Source organism: Parasteatoda tepidariorum, chromosome 11, assembly GCF_982258835.1.
Source record: "Parasteatoda tepidariorum strain Cologne lab strain chromosome 11, Ptep-v5.0, whole genome shotgun sequence".
Classification (NCBI taxonomy): domain Eukaryota; kingdom Metazoa; phylum Arthropoda; class Arachnida; order Araneae; family Theridiidae; genus Parasteatoda; species Parasteatoda tepidariorum.
Genome location: NC_141765.1, coordinates 42,550,598 through 42,575,901, shown reverse-complemented (window position 1 = coordinate 42,575,901; position 25,304 = coordinate 42,550,598). Strand labels below are relative to the sequence as shown.

At 27.5% G+C, this 25,304-nt stretch overlaps 1 protein-coding gene across 3 annotated transcripts in view; it reads right to left on the bottom strand.

The window, feature by feature from the left end:
• LOC107448565 (oxysterol-binding protein-related protein 3) overlaps window positions 1-24,131 on the bottom strand; it is a 92,088-nt gene extending 67,957 nt beyond the window's left edge. For 2 of the 3 annotated variants that reach the window (XM_016063815.4, XM_016063818.4), the window contains exon 1: window positions 23,960-24,131. The gene's annotated coding sequence lies outside the window, so the exon portion shown is untranslated. The remainder of the gene's footprint in view (window positions 1-23,959) is intronic. The other variant, XM_016063819.4, reaches the window with a different exon arrangement.
• Window positions 24,132-25,304: the final 1,173 nt, after the last annotated feature.

The window sequence follows — 25,304 nt, the reverse complement described above, 5'->3', positions numbered from 1 at the left end:
TGAGTTTACTACTACCAATGTTCAACACCGTAGCCTTGTAATTTTGAAACTAATCCAGAAGACATGAGAACTCCTGGATCAAGTAATGGGAGAAAATTGCATTCGTGGAGGACTTTTTGATGAAACTAACCCGTTGCGTTATACGAAAAGGAAAACCACGAAAACCTCCACGGTTAGCCTGACGACAAGGGAGCTTTAACCCATCATGCGTGTACCACTGAGAATATTTTACGCCAGCACTGTGGTCGGTACAAACCGTATGCGGAATTCGTATCAACCAGCCATCGCTGGTATTCGAACCCGGTTCATTTCATTGGAAGGCAAACGCGCTATCTCCTGAACCATCACGGCTCATAAAAAGACATTTATAACTTTCTTGAAGAATGTGACTTTGATTGGCCCATGAAAAAAAAAGTGGATTTCCGGAATTTTTTTTTTTTCCCCGAGTGCTTTGTGGAAATGTATGAAATGCACGGTTTGCAATTTTTTACGTAATATCTTCGACTTCTCTTAAGATTTAATGCGGGAGTCATTAAAAGAGCACGGGAATAAGCTACACTAGTATATCTGAAGAATCCCGAAACATATTTTATCAAAGTTCAGGTTACTTTTTACTAAAAAAGCATAGAAATAAGTTAGTTTGCGTTATCTAGTTACGTAACCAGTTTTAACTGGTTAGTTCAACGAATAATTTACTGTTCGGTTACCACTAGTTAAATCTTTTGCGCTTAAACTGATTTAATTAAGCTGAATAGTTAAATCACTGGTATCTATTTTATATGGTTAAATTTATTTTCAGTTGTTTTATTATGTTTTGCAAAACTCCAATTTTCACTTAATTTTCAATTAAAAATTTTATTTTCAAGAAAAAACACTCTAATATATGAAATGATTTATTGACCACTAAATGTTAAACCATTTATAAAGAGATAATTAAATTTTATTATTTTCCCTAATTATTCTTTAACTGCCTTCAAATTTTAGTGAATAATTTATGTGATACTTTAATTTACTCAAAGCATATTTATAAAATCAAATAAACATTATTAAATAATAACGCCTTTCAAATTATTGATTATTGTGTTTACATACAAAAAGAATGAATTACTGGGTAATGGAGAACTTGATTTATAGCGCATAAAATGTTTGATATTTTGAGTATATACTTAAAAAAATTTTAGATGTCAATTTAGGATTACTTTAACGATTTCATTTAAAAGTAAAACTGAAAATTGATTTTTTTTTTCAATCATCAGTTTTACATAACTGAACTTTTAGATAGGCTTCAAACTCAAAATATTTTAAGATGAAAGTAGTCTGATTACCGAATTTTTTCAAGTGACACGACAGAGAGGGGAGTTCAAAAACCATTACAGCCACGTAAAGCAATATATCTTAATCAGAGAAATCGTTATGCAAGGGCGCGACACTAGAATCGAGCCACACCTTAATGTTAGGGATCGATTTTTCTGGCTGGCTAACTCCAGCCCTTAAAATACTTTTTAAGTGATAAACATCGAACACAACAAGAAAAATTAATTAAAGAATAAAAAATCCTGTTTTTAACAACTATTTTATTCTTTACCTTAAAAGGTAGTCAATAGGAAAGTGAGAACAATTTTTATAAATTTTATAAAAAAATTTAACTAAGCATTATTTTGAGCATATCTAGTATTTTTTTTTTTTTTTTTAATTTGAAGGTTTATCTTTATTTTGAATGACACATAAAAAAGTAGGATGAATGCTTTTTATAATTAAAGTTGGTTTTTGTGCTTACTAATCTCCTCAGATAGGTTTACTGTAAAGAAGTCATAAAATTGATTATTTAATGAATTGCTATAATCATTTATTGTTATTCAGAACAATAAGTTAATAAGCTAGAGTTCGAATAGTATAGCAACTTTTAAAAATCTTAATCTAGTTAAAATAAAAAAATATATATATACATTACTATTTTTTAGACGTGTGGATGACAGAAAAGCTCTGGGACTAATACTATATTTCATATTTAAAATAAAACTATTATTCGATTTTAATCCTTTTGTTATTATTGTTCTTCTTGCATTCATATTTGCTGTCGGGAGAAGACGAGATAACATCTATTTTTGGTATAAATTATCTAGAATTAATAATAGGTATAGTTCTAAATTATAGGTATGGGACGAAATGCACATGTATGTGTATATATATGTATGTGTGTACAATATATGTATGTTTGTATAACCTGCTAAGACTAAAAAATATAAATTTAAAATTAACACCTAAACGAGATTCAAACAACGTAAAAAATTATTTCAAAGAGGATCTACTGTATTAGAAATCTATTTTTAATATTCATTCAGTAGATAAATATATTATTTCATTAATTAAGTCGAATTTGGTTTTTCATATACACTATATTGCTATCTTTCTCATTATTGAAAATGATAAGTAAAAATAAGTTAAGTAGCAATTAAAAAAAAATTAAGAATTTACTTTTCCACAATAAAAATTTAATTAACTATTTCAATCAGTCGCTCATAAGAGAGTTTCCTTTTCCCTACACAATTATCAGGATAAAGCAAAAAGATAGCCTTTTATCTCTCAAACTGATCATGCTGCGTTGCTGAAATGCAAATTAAAATAAGTCCTTAGAAAAGGACAAGTACAAATGAGGAGAATAAACTTTATTTAATTTAAACACATGTTCTGAGACTTTTGCAATGTTACATTCTAACTCGGTTGTAACTTTTGTAATCGAATTCTCTGATGTAGACTTCGAATAAAAAGGCGGCAGACTGAACTTTCAATTACTTTTACTAACTACCTATAATCTCCATTAATTTAGCGCAAATTAAAATTACTTAAATTTTTACGCTTCGGCTGTAAACCTCCACGGTTAAGGAACAATCGAAAATACCACAGTTTGATCATACAAATTTTATAATTCTTTTGAAATAATCAACTTCTTCATGACGCTGGCTTATATACTACTATCTGATATACTAATAAATTAAAATATTCCACGAACTAAATACAATACTTCAAAAAGCCCCACCACTGTTCTTTAACTTCCGTTTAGTTTTACACTTAAATGCGTGAGAAAATCTATAATATATCTTAAGAAATTAAAATCTTTTGCCATATTTTAGGACAGATATTAGCAATGAGAACTTTTTCGGTTATTTTGTATCCAAGTCGGAACTGAAAGGGTTTGGAATTTTATAATAGAGTGACCATTCGCACTTTTTATCTTCAAGAGCTTATACTCCCAAATAAAATATATAATAGATCCAAATCAGGTGATATGCATGTCACTCTTCAACACCAATGAAATCAAACAAAATAATTCTTAACCATGTCTGCGTCTTTCGTGTATTGTATGTTGATACCAATTGCCTTTGAAGCAAATATATTTTGTCTCTTGACAGGTCAGAAGCATAAATGATCCAATTCTGTTTCGAAATTTGTCCCATGAGGTATGTTAATTTAAGCACCTGAATCAATAAAAAAAGATCAAGTATTCCCCTTTTTGAAACATTTCTCCATACCATAACTTTTGAGATATTTTAGTACTCTTCCATTATCAATTTAGCTTTCATAATGCTAAAAAACTTAACTGTGTACGTTTAAACGTTTTTTTGCCCCTTAAGAGGGGGAAGTAGTTATGATCATTCTTTTTATTATTACTGATCTTAAAGTAATCTCAAAAAAAAATTTTATGGCTTGATATAACACACAAAAACCAATTTGTAGATTAAACCCAAACTCTTCATTCGCCAAATATTTTACAAAGTTTTTAAAAATTTTTAAAGCTATGTTCTTGAATCAATTTGCTAATATAATATCTGTTTTTAATATACGTTTTCCGTGAAATAAAGCAATATAAACGGCCATAGCTTAAAATAGGCTTATTAACTTACCGTTAAAAATATTTTTTGGGGAATATAAAACTTTTTTAAAAGTTTAAATGTCAATTTTACCTAAGCATCTTACTGCAAAACTCTCTTTGTCACTCGAATAAATACTTAATGCTGAGTATCAATTATGTTACGCATATCGCAAGATGTTAATTTACATGCCATAACTGTTTCTCAACATTTCTTTCTTATCAAGAATTATAACAAAAATAACTGTTTATAATCATCACATAAATGATTTTAGACGCAATAACGAATTTGTAATTCAATAAGTGCTCAATTAAGCCACATTGGACATCGAATTTAAGATGCCATACAATATAACGTGATTAACACGGGCGGCTCTCAGTTTCAGTTCTACGAATAATCTTTACAAAGTTTGTAGTTTTGAAAAATCAAAAACAGGCACAAAACTTCAAAAATAAACATTTTTCGTTCTTATTCTTATGAGGGTTGAAATGACCACTTTTGTCTGCTTTAGGTATTCTGCGATTATTTATTTTGCCATTCAACAGAAAGGCATGAAACTATAAAACAATATACCACGAAACATTTTAGGAAAATTAAATAAAAGTATGAGCTTCGAAGTTCACGTGTATAAATATATCTTCAAAAACATCAGAGATGAAAAAAAAAAACGATCAAAATGACCCCAACGGCACTAGGAAAGTATTACAGCTTGGTAAACACGAAGATATAGATTTTGTGCATTTAAGATTTGATAACGCAACATTTTATCGCGCAACATTTTATTAGTTTTGAGATGACAGAACTTTTTTTTCCCGTCTGCGGAGAGACAGGAAATTACAAGGGGATAGACTTTTTCACTATAGTTCTGTCAGATCGCCATGTTACTGATGAATAAACAATGCGTTTACGTATTCGCTTTAAAGCTCTTAAAGAGATTCAAAGTTTAGTTTTATTTCAAATTAAGAAGTTTATGGGAATTTAAATCATTATGGACAATATTATCAGTGTTGAAAGAAAAAGTTTTCTTTTTTTTTTTTTCTTCAATAGTTCAGATCTTTTTCTTCTTAATCAAGACCAATTATAATTTAGTATTTTATAATATAAAATTATATATACTAAAACTTTAAGTACAATTAGTTAAATTTAAAATGAAGTCATAATTAAAATTTTATATGCCACTAACTCGAAAAATATTTTAAAATTGCTGTTTAATTTTAAAAATACTAAATTAAATTCAAATGTGTTTGTCAATTAAAATATAAAAAGGTACTTTCACCGGCGCAAGTAAATTCAGCTATTTAATGTATCTATTTTTATGTTTTTTTTTCTTAAATAGCAGTCATCTAAAATATAAACAAAAACAAAAACAGTGGAATTTATTTGCACTTGGTAACTTTGCATAGGCGAATTTATCGCCTGCGCCGGAAAAGTACCTATAAAACCTATTATAAATATTAAACCAATAAATTCACTTGAACAACATTAATATTTTCGGAAAAATTTCGCATTTTTTCAAAACACAATAATCTTGTCTTTAATTGTATTATCTTATCGATATTACAAAAATAGGAGCTAAAGCTATTTAATTTATATAGATTCACCATGATTGAGATATCTTATTTCAGTACTTATAATATTTTATGGTAAATATTTTACTTTAATAAATAATTCTTGATATTTCACTAAAAAAAATAATTAATTTTATCAATTGGATGAAGTAAAACAATCAAACTGCGAGGTAAATAAAATGAAATAATAAATAAAAGAAAATCATATTTTCAATGTAATATATATATATTGCCTTTTCGTTAAAGTAGAATTAATTTTATTTCCTAAAAAATAAATACAAAACTTTGAAAATATTCTTGTAGAATTCTTGTGTTATGAATCATGCACATAGCATTACAGTAATCAAATTATATTTTTTTGAGCAACTTTCGTTTTTCTTCTTTAGATGCTATCCGAGCATTTATTTTTCTTCTTTAGATGCCAATTTTTTAAATATAAACATTCATCTAAAAAAAAAGAAAATAATATTTAAATAAAAACAAATTTTTGAAAATATCTTTGAGGAACAAAATGAATTAAATATATGTTTCATTTATTAACGTAATAAGCACTTTAAGGTAGATTTTTTTTTATTTGTAAAATAAACATAAGTTCTTACACAATTAATCAATTAAATAGCGTTTAAATCTTAATGAAAAAACGAACTCACTCAAAATTGTTAAATTTACAATTCTTAAATCACTATTTTATCACATAAATGACAAATATATCTTATTAGAAGCATTTAAAAGAAATCTTCACATTAGTGTACATAATAAACGTTATGAATTGCCAAAATCGACAAATGTTTAGAAAAATAGGGAATTAAAGCCCTAAACTTTTATAATATATCACTAAAAAGCAAAGAAATCCTCACAATTCTTTAGGAAGTCAGATTTAGCTAGTATTTGCAACGGTTTAACCTTTTTCCTTTTCTTTACTATTTTAAGTCTTCGCTTCATAGGAAATCTTGTTATGTGGAGGTTAGAGATCTTTGAAATTATTTGAGTAAATTTTGCAAAGTTTTAGATTGGTGTATTAAGTTCCAAATTACATAATTATGACTTTAAATTAAAAATGAAGTAATAGTACATATTATAAAGGAACGTTGGAAATGAATTATCGCCCTTCAAGCGTTACTGTTAAAATGAATAATGCTAGTGGTATCACTAACAGATAATTATATATGAGAGCGAAATGGTTGCTCAGAAATTTTGAACTTTCTTCGAAAATGACGAAAATGGAAAAGATAAACGTCAGAAAATTCGTTATAGATACAACAGATCCTTATACGGAGAATATTTATAACGTTATTTAAAGTTCCGATCAAAAATTTCTTTATAGAAATAAATACGTTGTAGAGATACTCTGCTACCATGAATAACTATGATTCAAAAACGTTCAAATCTTTATATATTTTTTTTCCGCACAGCCATAATTTAAATATTTTTATAATACACTCTATAACAAAAAAATTGACGCACCAAGAAGGAGTCCGATTGAAACGAAAATTGGTGGATAGGAAGACAATGTACAGATTAGTAAATGATTAAAATTTCAGAACAATTGAATAATTTATTGCAGAGTTACAGTAACAAGTTCAATAAGGTGTTGACCCGCCTCTAGCCTGGATACAAGCTGCCACACGGCGTGGCATAGACCGATAAAGCTCCCGGATGGTCTCTTGCGGTATTTCCTGCCAAATTCGATCCAATTGTCGAACGAGGTCATCAACATTCCGTGCCAGATGCAATCGCCTTCCCATCATATCCCAGACATGCTCGATGGGAGTGAGATCTGGTGATCTGGCAGGCCAAGGAAGAGTTTGACAAGCTTGCAGACAGTTCATAACAACACGTGTCGTATGTGGTCTGGCATTGTCCTGCTGAAAAACCAGCCCAGGGCGCTGCAAAAGGAACGGTAGCAAAACAGGTCTTAGGATGTCGTCGACGTACCGCTGTGCAGTAAGTGTACCTCTAATGACGACCAAAGGGGTCCGGCTGTCAAAGGAAACGGCACCCCAGACCATAATGCCTTGTTGAGGGCCGGTGTGGCGTGCAATAGTGAAGGCAGGATCCCCCCTCTGCCCTGTGCGTCTCCAAACACGTCTTCGATGATCGTCAGGACACAGTTGGAAGCGGGATTCGTCGCTAAAGACTATACGTCCCCAGTCGGTATCATTCCAGCCTGATCTGCTCAAAACATTCATGCATACGAAATTTCAAAGCAATCGGATGATTGCTTCTTGGTGCGTCGATTTTTTTGTTATAGAGTGTATATTTTGGTAACATATTATCTAAAAAAAATCAGAAATTGATACATGGGATATTTTAAATATTATATACTATGCATATATGCATTATTTATAAACTTTTGGCTATAGTTGTGCTGAGAAGCACCCGACTATGAATAGTTTATTAATTTATATTGTAATGTATTAATAAAGAAAAATATTCAAGGGAAGATTTTGCAGTTTCACCCTAGGACAGTCAAGAATCCTTAAAAGAAACCACGAAGATTGCATCACTAGTACAAAAAGTACAAGTCAATGCATTAACGCTCGACAAGAAAATTTAATAGATTAATATGGAACACTAAGCTATTTCTATGATTTTCGGGGTTACTGGTCATGGATCTGAAAAAATGACTTTAGCTGATGAAAGCGAGCCAAACATGATAAAAATCAAGTAGTAGGGGAGAGTCGGGTAGCCCCGCCCACGGTCAATTTCATATGTATAGAATATTTTTTCAAGTCAATGGGCCATCCGACATTAATTGTTATATTAAAAAAAGATTATTTTCAAAGTTTCAAGTATTTATGCAGCTGGTAACATGGTAAACAATAGTTTTGAAAATATGTTGAATACAGTAGTCATGAAATTAAGAAAAATTGGTTGAATGTTTCGATTAAACTTAATTTTAATACTAAAAAAATAATTCTCAATTGTCTGAGAATGGAATTTGCACGAAGAAAGAAGTTTAGATGTGAAAAATTGTTCCTGTAATTACAAATTTACAAAAAAATTGGATTTCGGGTAGCCCCGCTCACATGAATGTCGGGTATCACCGCCCAATTTTATTTCGTCGATAAATGTACGGTTGCGAAGATTATTTTATTGCTTCAAATTTGAATGTTATATGCATTTTTAACAACAAATATATGTTTTAATATTATATGAAACATAAATTTATATATTTAAAAATGAAAAATTAAATATTTTTAAAATGCAATTGATATATCCAAATTAAATTTAATATCAAGAAATCATAAATATTATGATAAGCTATTTGCTTACTTATTTATTTTCACTTATTTGTGAACGAATCAATCTACAGAAGCATTTGAATGCAATCAAAATACCAAGTGAACTTGTAATTTTATAAGAAGTATTTTATATTAAGTTTATAAGAAGAGATCAACCAAATAAGTTTATATTGAAAAAAAACTATTGTTATTAATTATTGTTACTTAAATTAAATAATTTTCGTTAAATATTTAATATAAATATGTATTAATATTATAATATATTAATATACATTAATAATGATAAAAAGTATGGCATTTGTTGTTATTAAATGATAGAATTCACTAAAAGTATATAAATATGTAATAAATAAAATAATTTTGTGATAAAAATGATAAATGAGGTTTATATATTGTCTATACATTGGTCATTCTCCTTTACACCTGAAAAAATAGCCAAAAAACACAATTTTTGTAACTGGGCGGGGCTACCCGACACATTTTGAAAAGAGCTGAAAAACATGTTTTCTTAAATTTCTATTTTTTTAAGTTTAACTATTCTTTTTTTGGTTTATTCTTTTTGCATTATTTAATTAGATGATAAAACAATCGAAACATACAAAAATGTTGATTATTACTCATTATTACACAGAAATATAAGCAATACTCCTTAAGTGAGCGGGGCTACCCGACTCTCAAATACCTATATTTAAAATCATTATAAAAAATATTTTTTCGAGTATTTGAGAAGGCTTTTTTTTAATATTTTTTAATGAAAGTTAATGAACGAATGAAAGATTAAAAATATCAATTAAATACCGCATATTTTCGAATATAGGGTGAGAATTTTTTGAAAATTTTCAAATGCTAAAGTGGGAGGGAAGCTGGCTTATTACATTACATTTACTGCATCTTATAACTCATTTACGGCATATAACTCATTTACGGTCATTTACTGCGCAAAATTGCAGGAATAAAAATACTTTTCTGATAGCAGAGCATTAGCGATAGATCGCTAAATATCGCGTAACGGTACATACAAACATATACATTCAATAACGGTTTAAAATAAAACGCCTTAAAATAACAATTGAAAAGTAAACACATAAAAATGACAATAGGAAAGGTATTATGAAACAATGCATTACACATTATGCACATAGCGCAAAGTAAAAAATAGATTCCTATGAACTGTTTGTTGCACAATTTTGTAACACCAACAAAACTTCTAGTTTCAGAAAATAACTTTTACTCATTATTTAAAAAACAATAAGCATTTTAAAAAATGATGAGCAAACTTTTAAAAGCAAATTTTAAAAAATATTTTACTTCTTTATCTCTGTCATTTTCCAGTGTTTCATATGTATTTATGGTATAGATTCGTCAAATTCTGTTAGTAATTATAATATATAAGAACGAGTTGGCATCGCAATACTGGAATTATCCAACCTTTTTCGGCGTGTTCGAACTTTTAACCCTCTAAATTATTGTGTAATCACAATCTGGAAGATATGGTCGTTTGGTCAGGAGACTGGTCGAAAATTTTTAAACCTAAAATTTTTAGGTGTAAAAATTTTCGACCATAATATAAGCTACATTTCTAAAAGCTATATTTCGATAAATATAGCTTTTAGGCTAAAAACTATATTTATATTTTCAGTATATCGACATAATAATTGCGCACATTAAATATCTCAGCGTTAAAGAATTCTTGATAGTTAATTTTTTATTATTTTAGAATTAATCGGAAAAATCTTTAATTAGGAGGAATGAAATCTTTTGCATCCTTTTTAAATTATATTATTTTAAATGACAGATTCAAAATAAAAAATTCAGCTACGGAGATTAAATAGCTTCTTTAATATTAAAAATTTAAAGAATTTTTTCTCTAACGAATAATCCAACCAATTTCGCTCAAATTTTAAATTTTGAAATAATAAACATAGCATGCATAAAGAAAAAGTAACAATGCATTATATAAAGTCATCTTTTTCAACCCAAGTAAAAATATATAACTAGTATTTTAAATTAACTATTGTCAATTAAAAAAGAAAAACATATCTCACAAAAAGCGTAAACACGCAAGAGAAAATTAATCAGAAATACAATTCTCCGTACGTTAAAATTGCATGAGAAACGGTCTCTTTAAAATAGACACATTCATTCCATCAAAAATTACAGAACTCAAACATAATCAATGGCTCTTAGCCAACCTTAAGTTAAATTGATTCTTTTCTTGTTCATGTCCTGAGTAAAGAGGTATTCGAGATATGTCACTAAGATTTAAACAAAAAATAATGATGCTTGATCTTAATGGTAGATCACTATAAAATAAAATAAAAATTTTATTAGCATAAAATTAAATTTACTAATGTTTGAATTCCAAGCTAAAACATAATAAGCGCAAGATAAGAAATACTTGCAGATTGAATTGACCTATCTTCCATGTCAGCCTTAATAAATAATAAAGATTTTAGATAAAACTACAGCTGTCTGCCTTAGATACCAAGGTTAGATGGCTCCACGCTAAAAAGAGTTTTAGTATTTGGCAGTGTTCATTGAATCGTATTTTAATTTAGAAACCATTAGAGAGGACATAAATTATGATTAATAGGCAGTCATTACCTCAGAACAAATATCTTACAAAGAATAGGACACAAAATGCATATTTAACTATAAAAAAAAACTGTTAATTCAAGAAGTTGAAAAAAAATTGGAACTAGAACATACATAAATCCCATTATTTAATAAGGATGCACAATAGTTATTGAAGTGCAGCTCGCTTCAGTACCTGAACATAATGAAAAAAAAAAAAAAAATTATTATAATTTCTCCTCTTTTTTGGAAACAAAAAAAAATCGAAAGTTTTGAATCACGCGTTCGAGTCACCACTTTAAACGCGCTCAAAATACTCAGATTCTATTGTAAATCTGTGTGTTTTGCAATCGCAATTTCGTAATTATTGGCCAAGATTTATATATATTTTTAAAAATTTTAGTATATTATTGTGATGCGCAAATTTCGAAATCGAGTTATTATTTTTTGATGCTCTTTTATGCGTCCAATTCATTGTTAATCCAGGTGACTTTCTGATTGTATTTTCGGCAGTTACTGTCAGATATCAACGTAGTTTTTAAAATCTCGATATTTTTGATAGCATATTACTACGACTCGCGAGTTTCGGATTCGATTGTAAATCTGTGTGTTTTGCAATCGTACTTTCGTAATTATTGGTCGTATTATTTTCTATATATTTCGTATTATATCTATATATTATTATTTCGTATTATTTTCTATATATTTTAAAAAATTTTAATATATTATTGTGATGCGCAAATTTCGAAATCCAGTTACTATTTTTTTATTCGAATCGAGTTATTATTTTATTACTCAGATTCTACTGTAAATCTGTGTGTTTTCCAATCGCAATTTCGTAATTACTGGCCAAGATTTTCATATATTTTTAAAAATTTTAATATATTATGGTGATGCGCAAATTTCGAAATCGAGTTATTATTTTTTGATGCTCTTTTTTGTGTCCAATTCATCGTTAATCCAAGTGACTTTTCGATTGTATTTTCGGCAGTTACTGTCAGATATCAAAGGTAGTTTTTAAAATCTCGATATTTTTAATAGCATATTACTACGACTCGCGAGTTTCAAATCACGTAATTTAATAATAATCATTACTTTTGATGTGCTTTATTTGTGCCGATTTCATCGTAAATCCAAGCTATTTTACGAATGTATTTTTGACTGTTATTATTACGCTTATCCACGGTATAGAAAATTCCGATATTTTAAATACGATGTGATATTAATACGACTTGAACGTTTTAATAATAATTGTTGACACCTGCTTTATTTGAGCCGATTTCATCATCAATCTATTGTACGATGGGTTTTTGGGGGAGGGGGGGAGCATCGCTACTTTCACATGGTTTTTTGAAAATCTCGATATTTTTTTTAAACAATATTATAACAGCACGCGAAATTTGAGCATTGATTGAAAAATGTAAACTTTTTTTTAAAACTTTATTCCTAATTTTTTGTAGCTTAAAACGCCGTTTAAGATTTAATATTCATAAATTTACTGATAACTCACTAAATAAGAGAAATCGCCTAAGTTATGTATGTTCCCAACTAAATTTCGATTATTATTTTGAGCTATAATGTGCTTGTTTTATTTTTAATCACTTCAGGTGACCATAAAATTTAATTAAAATATTTAATTTGCACTTATAATAAAATAGTTATTTATTTTACCTTTATTCTATGAACATAGCAGTTAATTTACTTATAAATAAACTTTTGTACAATGTGACGTGATTAAAAAAAAAACATTACTTATTCCCTTAATTTATATTTTGCCGATAAATCTACTGTTTAATTCGAAACAAATATATTTTTCTTTTTTTGAAAAGTATCAATTTGGTATTCTTAAGATTATAATGGACTTTGATAATTGAAAGCATTTAATCTTTTGCAAATTACTAAGTTAATTGACAAAAAGTATTTAGAGTCTAAAACACAAATGAAATGCTTATATAAAAATTAACATAATTCAATTAACAATGCTAAATACTTGGACCTGCTGCCTTTCATTGGTCAGACTACTGTACAAATACCACTTCACTCAAAAAGGTTTTGCCCCCTTTCATTATTAAATAGTGTTATTACATGTCTATGCATTTGTCTTTCAACTACAACAATGCAGAATAATAAAAAACACAGATTGCACAGAGTGCTCCATAATCACATTTCTTAATACATAATTCGAGAATTCGAAACAAAAATGAAATAAAAAATATGGTAAATAAAATTATTATTTTGGCAATGTTAAATATAAAGTAATTGACAAAACCATGAAGTTAAGTTTTTCCTTCCTTAAATATTAATTTGCAACTCCAAATGATGTACATTTTATATATATATATATATATATATATATATATATATATATATATATATATATATATATGTAACATAAAAAGCTTCAATTAATCTTTTTATGTTATCCTAATTAATTATTCTAATCGAAATACTTCCTCACACTTTTAAAAGCTACATCCTGTTCTTAAATCTATTTTTGGCTCAAGTATGCATTTAATTAAAAGCAGGACATATTTCCCTTTGCTCTGTGTGGGAAACGCTCGATCTATTTTATAAACCAATAGCAACTACTAAGATTTCCCTCTTTCCCTAAATTAAGACATTTTACGGATTTTACTTTGCAAGATTTTCCCTAACATATAACCAAGGAGCGCAACTTTTCATGTGCACTTTCACTCACTCTCATGACTGCTCTTGTCTAATAATTGATAAATAAATTTTGTACCCTCCTTCCCGACTTAAGACCTGTTTTAATCCTTCCACTCGGCAACGACGTTATATATATATATATATATATATATATATATATATATATATATATATATATATATATATATATATATATATATATATATATATATATATATATATATATATATATATATTATATATATATATATATATATATATATATATATATATATATATATATATATATATATATATATATATTATATATATATATATATATATATATATATTATATATATATATATATATATATATATATATTATATATATATATATATATATATTATATATATATATATATATATATATATATATATATATATATATATATATATATATATATATATATATATATATTATATATATATATATATATATTATATATATATATATATATATATATATATATATATATATATATATATATATATATATATATATATATATATATATATATATATATATATATATATATATATATATATATATATATATATATATATATATATATATATATATATATATATATATATATATATATATATATATATATATATATATATATATATATATATATATAACAGTCAAGATTAAAAATTTAACTGTTACAGCAAATTTATGTACCTGATAAAAAAATTTAAAAATGTAAATTTGGTAAAAATGTTACAAAAAAAATAATCCTGGTTATAGAACATCTTAGGGTTAAAATAAATATTACAATTCCTCATTAATTTATTGGTACGCAAATATCAAATATTTCCGATACGAGTACAATTATTTTTAAGTATATATGCTAAATATTTATTTGGAAGGCACACAATTAGCTTGAAAATTAATTCTAAAGAAACCAGTTTTTATTGATAAATATGATAAATTCAAGTATTTTTTAAGACGAATGAATATAATGGAAACAGTTCCATTCATTATCTGTCGCATCGTTGAATTTATGACTAAAAAAAAAGTTTAAAATAGATAAAGGAAAGTTAAATAAGACACTGTTTCAGAAGAAGTAAAAAATAAATAAAATCTCTAACTTCTTTTGTCCTTTATTTCCATCCCCCTCATAAAAATTTAAGCAATATAAACGTAAAATAAATCAACAAAACAAAGATAGGAACTAATTTAGCCAATACGAATTTTTTTTCTTTGAAAATTTAAGTTTCGTGAGAAAGAAGTGAATCGATTCAGCGATAAAAATTTAAAAGGAAAAAAAAAAAATGCTTCAAACAGATACGTCTATAAAAGTATCCTTAAGAAGCGTGTATCATAATTTTACGTATTTTATTTTTGAAGTAATCAGAAGCTTAATTCGTAGATTAATTTTTTTTTCTCCAATTTTTCTCTTAATACTTAAACACTTTTCTTAACAATTCTTTTTCCTTCTTAACAAGGCAGCTTATTAATCAGCCTTTTGTCGCCAAGTGTCGCCTTCCTTAATGATTGAAAATATATGCTTTATTGCAACTTTAACTATATTTTATAGCAAAAGTTTTACAGGCACCATTTTTTAAGCCCCTTTAATTCACTAGATAAAGCCAATAAGAATGTTAATAAGTTTTTTTTCTACTACGCTGTTTTTTTTACTTAAGTTATAGTGTCTACTGTGATGTCATATATTAGAAGCATCTGTATAAGGCGCTTAACTAACAGTGCACACTCATAAAAACGGAAAATAAATATTATCAATTATCATCAACATATTATAGAGAAGTTTTATTTTCGATGCACGTTATAGTTTGGTTGCATATAATGAAAAAATAAATTATTGTAAGGCCGGCCAGATGGCCGAGCGGTTAGCGTGCTTGACTGCGAAGCCATAGGCTGCGGGTTCGAATCCCGCTCTGGGCATGGATGTTTCTCTCTCTGCTTGTGCTGTCCTCTGTTGTGTGTGTGTATGATGTGTGAATGTGGCCCACCCTATAAACGGGTTTGTGGCAGTGTGGCGTGGGCAATGTTGCTCGCCTCCGTGACTTTGGTTCACAGGTGCCCACTGGGTAACGCGAAATGAGCAACAATTCTGGCATAGTATAGGCAAAGATTAAAATTCAGTGCCTGCCATTGGGGAAAAAAAAATTATTGTAAGCTGTGTCAATAATAGTTATTAATTAAATATTTATAGATTTGAAACCCAAAATTAAGCTTGGAATATACAGTCTATTACTTTAATTCAATTATGCATTTGGACTCCAATACGCAAAAAATTTTTTCGCAGAAAGCTCATCCATCGTAAAGGATCTGGCTGGAAGTAGGCCAAAGTTAGTGAATTTCGAACACACTTCTTAAAATCTAGTGCCAAGTTCCCCAAATACACATACAAAACTACCAAGGATATTGATAGAATAATTAAGGTTAACTCAATGAATAAATGTAATATTTTTTCTGTCAGTAACATTATTCTTAACCATTAAAAAATTGGAATTTTTGAACGGTTTTAGGAATGTGTGTGTTATTAAAATTATTGTCCATATTTGTCTACCGAAAACTCAGAAACTATTTATTCGATTTCTATTTTGTTTTGATAAGATTATAAGCCATCGAATATCCTATAATGTAGCATAGAATTTTTTAGATATTTCTATTACGAAATTACAAATTATAAACAAACGAAAAATAAACATACAAATTAAATCATAAAAGTTTTTAAAAATAATAGTGCACAAAACGGAGAAATTTTGCTTTTTTCTTCTTCTTTTTTTTCGAAAAAAAAGTATTAAGGAACTGGAGGAGATAAGACTAATATTTTTTGAAATTCTTTGCGCAGTTATAGACGATTGAATTGCAGAGAATGTAGAGTAAGAGTTTGATATCTCTGCCTTGAATTTTTTTAATGAACTTCAAAAAACTTTCTTCTCATTTTAAGCAGAAAATCAACTTCAAAAGCTTATCGGATGGGCAAATTTTAAAAAACAGATTTCAAGTTTTTTTCATTATTCTTTTACATAAATAATAATAAAAACACATTAAATTTAGATCAATTATTCAGGATAAATAAACATAAGAATCGAGAAGAAACCTCGAAAAAAATTATTATTACAACTAGGATTAGGAAGCAACACGAAATCCAAATTCACGCACACGTGAGGCTTCGGACAAATTTTTTTTCTTTAGTTGTATAAACTCCTTTATTAGTTTTTAAAACAAAAATCAATATAGATGCAGAAAAAAAAATTATGTGGTATTCAGGGGGTTACATATAAGTCTTTCCCTAAAGATATTATTAGTCAATTCATACTTGTTTATAAAGGGGGAAACAGATTGCGTCTTACATTGCAGTAAATTAAGTTAGTCAAACGTTAAAACGATTGGCTTAAGTTTCAGCTTAAACAAAAGAAACCGTTCCATCATGAATTTATTTTTAAAAAATTCATTCCTCACACCGTAAAACAGCTAACCAAAACATAATGAAAATAAATTAAAACAATTCACGTTATCTCATATCAAACTGAAAAGAATATGCATGATGAAAAAATAAAAAGTGTATTATAGTTCATATACATAGAAACAATAATTGAAGTTTTAGTGCAAAAAAAAATTAGCAATCTGAACAACTTTTAAAACAATGATCGAATTTTCAATAACTAAAATTCAATTTCAATGATTCGAGATGTTCACATTAAATATACTAATTAATTGATGCAAATGATATTTTAAGTTATGAAATTAGTCCTAAAATTTACTTGTCTAGTCAGGGTTGCAAAAAACCCGGGTTTTTCTAGAAAATCATAGCCGACTCGGTGGCTATGATTTGACCCGCTCAATAAATTCAAAGTGAGAACTAACTTCAGATGCCGATCTCGGGGAAACCAAAAAATCCAGCTTCTTAAACCACAATTTTTTAAACAATTCCCAATTTTTCCTTGTTTATTTTTGTATACAACAAACTTAAATAATAATAAATAACTTACATTCAAAAATAAATAACTTAGAGGGGTAGTTATGACCACCCCTTAAAGAACCTTAATAAGCTACTTAGAAGGTTAATTATTTTTCTCAACATTCTTATAGAGTCAAGAAATTACTATAAACCATTAAAACATTGACTATTTTTATTAAATTAAATTAATAAAGTTCGAAATAAAATAAAAAGTCAAAAGTGGTCCAAATTACCCCAACTGCCCCTATTAGTCAGATTATATTTACATTATTATATATATTTGTTTCTTATTTTTATTATCTACTCATTTGTCCCTCCATTTTCAAAATTTCTATTTAACGTTACCAATGTAGGTACCCAACGTGTTATTTTCTAATTTTTGTGGCCCTCTATAGAAAAAATTATGTGCTTCTAAGGAGTGAAAATAAGTCTGTAAATTTTCAGGACTAACTGTATGCATGTGAAAAATCACACAGGAATGCATAGACAGTAAGACACTATAATCCCAACGTAGAAAATAAAATATATTTGCATTTTTCAAATCAACATCAATTTTCCTAGAATTTTTTATTCATACAAATATTAAAATGTGTCTTTTAATTCAAAACTTTCCTGATAATTTTCGTCAATATGAAGATGAATCTAGAGAATCAAAATATTTTATTTTCTTGCCAAATTATAAATTTTAAAATCGAAAACTTTATAAATAACAAAAGTCAATTTAAAAAACATCACATTTTTTAAGTGATTCTAAATAATGAGTGTGCAAGTAAAGAGTACAGATAAAATTCTTCACAATAGAAACATCTCATTATCTTCATAAAAATTATATACTTGTCACCGAAAACAATTTCAAAATCACTCTCCTGAAAAATTTGAGAAATCTGACTAATTTATTGCCCAAAGCTCTTCACACATACACAGTATAATGTTTATGAATGTCTAATTTATTATTGTACAATTTTAATTTATTATTATCAATACAATTAAGTAATTTTAAGATAAGTTTTTTTCTCATTCTATTTTACCTGAATACAAGTCAGTACTAAAGTATTTATTGAATTATATTTTAATCAATGTATATTTTTTTAAAACTCAAACTGTGAGATAAATTGATTTTTTTTTCCTTAACTTTTGAATTGATGTTACTAAGAATTCATTGTATAACCTTACCGGCAAAGTATGAAAAGCAGCATTCTATAGAATGCCTAGGCATTGTATAATGCTAGAACTTTAAAAGCAAAGTATGAAATATGAGAATTATCTAGGCATTCTAAAGAACTAAAGAATACAACTGCTATTTGGAAAAGGTATGAAAAAAGCCCCTCATAAGGATATTATATAAATGATGTGCTATCCTCAAAAATAAAAATGTTATCCAGAAAAAATAATGAGAGTGCCATTAAAAAAATTGGTTCAAAATACCTAAAGAAAAATGAAAGTTGTATAAAACGAAATTTATGCCTTTCTGATTAAGGGAAACAATATTTTCCTACGAAAAAATAAGAAAATAAAATTAACCTACTTGTTGCAACATGGTAGACTCGAATGACAGTTTGAACTACATTTCATAATACTCTAAATGAATTGGAGATGTATTTCATGTTTTGCAGATTTCTGCTTTGGCATTCTATAGAATGCCTAGGAAATGTGTGAAAGATAATCATTTCATAGAATGCTAGTTATTTTTAGGCATTATATATACAATTCCTAAGCATTCTATAGAATGCTGGATTTCAAACTTTACAGGTAACATATTACTTATTACAAACTTAACAGGTAACTTATTACAAACTTTACAGGTTTAAAAAGAGAAAATTAAAATAGGAAAAACATAAGACAAATAGAAGCTACTACATCTAGCAGCAAAATTGCTAACTACACAAATAGAACTTAAAGTTGACAATCTGCAAAAACTTTATTTTCTCTCTGTGGTGTGTGTGTATACATATATAGAGAGAGACAGGACAAGGAGAACCTAAGTGCATATTGGACCAGAATCACATATTTTAAACAAATCCTTAGTTACACATTAATCCACATGGTTAAGTTAAAGCATGTAATTTTTATTTCAACAAATTATATTTTAGCCCTGCTAAGCAATTTTTTGAGCTTTACTACTTTACCATCAAAAATTTGCTTCCATACGAATCTAGCAATAAATTGCAATTTTTTTATGAAGTTAGATTTTTAATTTTATAATTACTTGCAGCTATATAAATTTATATAAAAAAGGAAGTAATTATTGTGATCTTTTGTAAAATCCAGAACATGGGGTAGGTTGGTTCACTAAAAACCGGGGCAGTTTGGACCAAACCATCAAAATAATTCAGAGAGTTTTATTATAAGCATTATTCTAGTTATTTTATAGAGTTAAACAATAATATACTCTTAATAATGAAACTTATTTTTTATAAGTAGAAAAGTCATGACAATATTCTTAGAAATTTAACTTACACAACTTTTAAATGAAGAACAAAAAATTTTTAAGAAATACAAGCTAACAAATATTTTATAAAAAAGTACCTAAAAAAATTAATCTATATATTAATTTTCACTCAAATCAAAATGCACTCTAAATTCTCATTAAGTTCAATGCCAATGGGCTCTACGAGTACAATAAAAAGTGTTTTATCATTAATTTTATTTTTAAAAAATTAGACTTAACTAGTTTTATTTACCATAAATAATAAAATTTGTCAGAAATTTAGCTTTTTACCTTTTGTTAAACTGGAACAAAACTTAGAATTCTTAAGATTACAGGGAAAAAAGACATGCTTAAGCAAAATACCTTGTACCGACATTCTTAAAAATTACAAAAAAATTTTGCAGTGTATTTTATTTTATTTTATAATCGTTGCTAAACAGCCGACCAAATCTTTGGGCTTACACCTACCAGTGTTCAACTCTGTAGCCTTGTAATTTTGAACCAAATCCAAAAGACAAGGGAACTCTTGGATTAAGTATTGGGAGAAATTTGCCTCCATGGAGGACTTTTTGATGGAACTAACTATGCTTTTACGTTTCATGGAGAAACAAACCACGAGAGCCTCCCATGGTTAGTCTGATGGCTAGAGGACTCTAATCCATGATCTAATCACTGAGGATATTTCATGTTAGAAGCGCTGTGGTCGATGCAAGCCAGATACGGATTTTATATCAACCAGCCATTGCTGGAATTCGAACCCGCCTCACCTCATTGGAAGGGGAATTAAAAAAATCTTAAATTTTATTAAACATTATTCTTTTAAACCCTTTTCGGGACAGAAAATATAATCAAAATATTTAAATAAGAGAAAACTGAGGTATGCATATCCATAATGAAGTAATTTTATTTATCTTAACATTTTTCAGAATAAAAAGTGGTTGATTAAAAACCGAGCCGTTTAGGTGATAAAAACTATTAAAATTTAATGGTTTAAATTATTGTCAAAAATAAGTAAAAGTTTTTTTATCCCACCATCCCTAAAAGGATTAAGGAAGTACAAAATTTTTGCATACTAAAGATTTTGTACATGTGTCTACCTTTTTAAACTTGTAATGTTCTTTAAGGAATTAAATTTGTGTGATGCAATACCAATGAATATAAAAATTGTATATCCAACAAACTTGGATAAATAAAGTTTGAAAATTCTAATTTTTCCTGAAAATCATTCAGGAAATACCATGCTTTTATTTGATTTTGATGTGCCTTTGATTACTTTAATTTGCAATAAATTAATTTATTTTTAATAAGCGGTCCAATGTGCCCAATGATGTAGACTAAGATACCTCGGCCATATTGGTTTATTGTTTACAGTTATTAAAAAGTTAATACAAAAGAAATCTGCAACAAAACATTTTTAAAAAAATCACGAATGGAGAGAAGTAAGCGATCTGTCTTGCAGAAGAAAAAAATCAAATTGTACAAGCAATTTTTGAAAGAGATAAAAAATGAAAACTGAAAAGTGGACCAACTAATCCTAATTCCTCATATATGGTAATTTTATTTTAATTTTATAACCGTCATTAAACAGCCGACCCAATTTTGGGCTTACGACTACTAATGTTCAACTCCGTAGTCTTGTAATTTTGAAATAATCCAGAAGACAAGAGAACTTCCTGATCAGTACCCTCAGAGGTATGATTTGTTATGGGAACATGGAGGACTTTGTGACTTGACAGATTTAACGAGCATCAATCACCATTTACTACGCGGGGAGTCTTGGGCAAGCGGAGATCGAACCCACGACCTCTTGAACATGGACTCAGTGCCCTACCAACCAGGCTATGTTGCTAATAGTCAAAATTTTTTTTGACTATTAGCAACATAGTATTCAAAATAAAAAAAGTTTTGTAAACATAACGCTATTTTTTCAACATTTAAAAGCATAGCTGTCGAACTAATCTATCTTATAATTTGTTTGAAACATTGATTTTTCATGGTGTATCAACAAAATTATTTCGAAAATTTAAAAACCAAGATTTATATGCCAAAACCTAAATGTTGCTACCACCTAGATACCTTTTTATTCATGACCCTATCAGCTATATAAAAGTAAAATTAGTAAATGTGTTTACTAATGTGACAATGACAACAAAACAAAAAAAAAAAAAGGCATGCCCATACATACAAATTATAAGAACTAATCTATCTTATAATTTGTTTGAAACATTGATTTTTCATGGTGTATCAACAAAATTATTTCGAAAATTTAAAAACCAAGATTTATATGCCAAAACCTAAATGTTGCTACCACCTAGATACCTTTTTATTCATGACCCTATCAGCTATATAAAAGTAAAATTAGTAAATGTGTTTACTAATGTGACAATGACAACAAAACAAAAAAAAAAAAAGGCATGCCCATACATACAAATTATAAGAACTAATCTATCTTATAATTTGTTTGAAACATTGATTTTTCATGGTGTATCAACAAAATTATTTCGAAAATTTAAAAACCAAGATTTATATGCCAAAACCTAAATGTTGCTACCACCTAGATACCTTTTTATTCATGACCCTATCAGCTATATAAAAGTAAAATTAGTAAATGTGTTTACTAATGTGACAATGACAACAAAACAAAAAAAAAAAAAGGCATGCCCATACATAGAAAAAATTTACTCGATTTGTTGATAGTTTTGTATACAAACTAATAAATAGTTTGGGAGTTCGTAACTTTGTTTTTCTAATGTACATAATTATATAATCATAAATCTTGCATGAATAGAGAAAATTTATAGCAATATTCAAAACTCTCCATAAATATATATTACATATTTGCCTGGTGCCCTGTTCTCCTTGCATAAAATTGATTTTATTTGCATTTAAAAAGTTTTACATGCATATAATTTATATGAAATGGACTTTGAATTGCAACAGCAAGTTTTACAGCACCAGTAACTTTTTCTAAAAGGAAAAAAAAATGAAGAAATCCTTAGCATGCACAATTACAAATGTACAAATTAATTAACCAAAAATTGGTATGGTGACAGTTATTAAATATCTTTCGTTTTTAGTGTTTTCAAATAAACTTTTTACAATTTGACATTTGTAAATAGTTTTTGCAAAAGAAGCAAAGTATTATAAGCAATACTTAAATTCGAAACTATTCTAACATCTTAAAAGATTTCATTAAAAAACAAGTATAGATCTTTAATAATCCAAAAACTTTCCATAAATTGCAAAAATTCTTAATTTTGAAAACGAGTTGAGCAGTTTAAAGACTATAATTAATTTTAATGGTTTTGGTACTAAAGAAAGCTTTTATAGATAGATTTATTCGGTATTGAATTTTTAATTTTATTTCTCCATAATTAACATTGTTTATATTAAGAATTTCAATAAGCAAAGCAAACAAAAAAAGACAAAACAAACCGGCAAAAAGCATGGTAGACAGCATTATAAATAAACTGACATTAAACGATACATTTAATGACATTGATAGCTAATATACAGAAAGTAAAAAGAATAATAAAAGAACAATAATAGTATCGAAATAAATTTCTATCGACTAGCATGTGTCGTCCAAGAAAAACCGATATTCGAAAGAACTAAAAAATCAAAGTACTTACTTTACTTGCAAAAATTAATTTTAATCGTAAGCTAACTGTAAAATCGGCAAGAAAAAATCTGTAAAACAAACAGAAGATTCACCGATCGCTACTGTCCATTCCTACATGAACTGTTTATGCGACAAAATAACTACAGCAACCATATTCATACGGTTGCAGCAGCTGATAATACGATCACCCCCTTGACAGTAATAAACTCTTCCATTCCGCAAAGAAGCAAAGGATGAGCTGCTGAACTCTCATCAGAAAATATTTATTTTAAAAGTTTTTTCTTTGAGAAATGTCAGAAAAACTAATATCAATTATTTGATTTTATTAGGGAAGGCTTTTTTTCCAGTTATATTTATTTAGTTCAACTTTTTTTTTAAATTTTTTGTCAATCGGTAAGGGTAAAGTTGTAGAAATCTGGCATCGTTTCGACAGCTGACGATTTTTTTTCGTTTCAAGTTAGTTACTTTCGGTTTGAAACAACAGCGGTATTCATTCGCGCTCTTGTTCTATCCAGCTTGTTAAAAAATTCGATGCGAAATCAGGTTTTTATTTGTGTGATCTTGATTTCTAATTTCTTTCTTATAAATTATGCATAATTTAATAAATTTGTAATTTTGTGAGAGTTTGGTATCATAAATAAAAATAAGCTTAAATATCATCGTTCGGGGAAAACTATCGACTCGAATTTCTGAAAGAGTATTCGAAAACTCAAATTAATGAGAATAAACATGTAAAAAAAATTTTTTTAAATAAATTGAAAAAAAAAATTATTTTTGCTTAAGAATTCCTGATTAATGTGTCTGTGCCGAGAATATTGAACAGGAAAAGTAAAACGGTAGGTTTCGATTATCTTTAAAAATTTTACGACCAGCGTTTTATTTTTCCTCGAAGGCTAGTATACAAATGCATTTATTTAACTGAAATAATTTTAAAAAATTGAATTCTCAGGCAACAAATAATAAATATTAGTTTATGCATACAATTGTGCATTAGTTTATGTAACATCAATTAAACATAAATTTTCATAAACTAAAATATTACTATCATATTTTTTTTTATTTATATTCACGCTTATCGATACTGAACACTAAATATATTGTTTGCAATTTTTTTTCTTTGCATAAGATAAAAGTTGTGCTATTATTTTAGTTGAAATTTATTTTAGCATAATAAATTTTTAGAATTAATTTCTGCATTAACATTCCTAGACATTTTATGCACGGTCACAATTAGTGATTTATACATAAAAACGAAACAGCTATATGAAAAGAGTGTCAGTAGATATTTCTTTATTCTAAGATGACATTAGTAAAAATTCTTGTAATCATGAATTTAAGGGAAAAAATTAATTTAT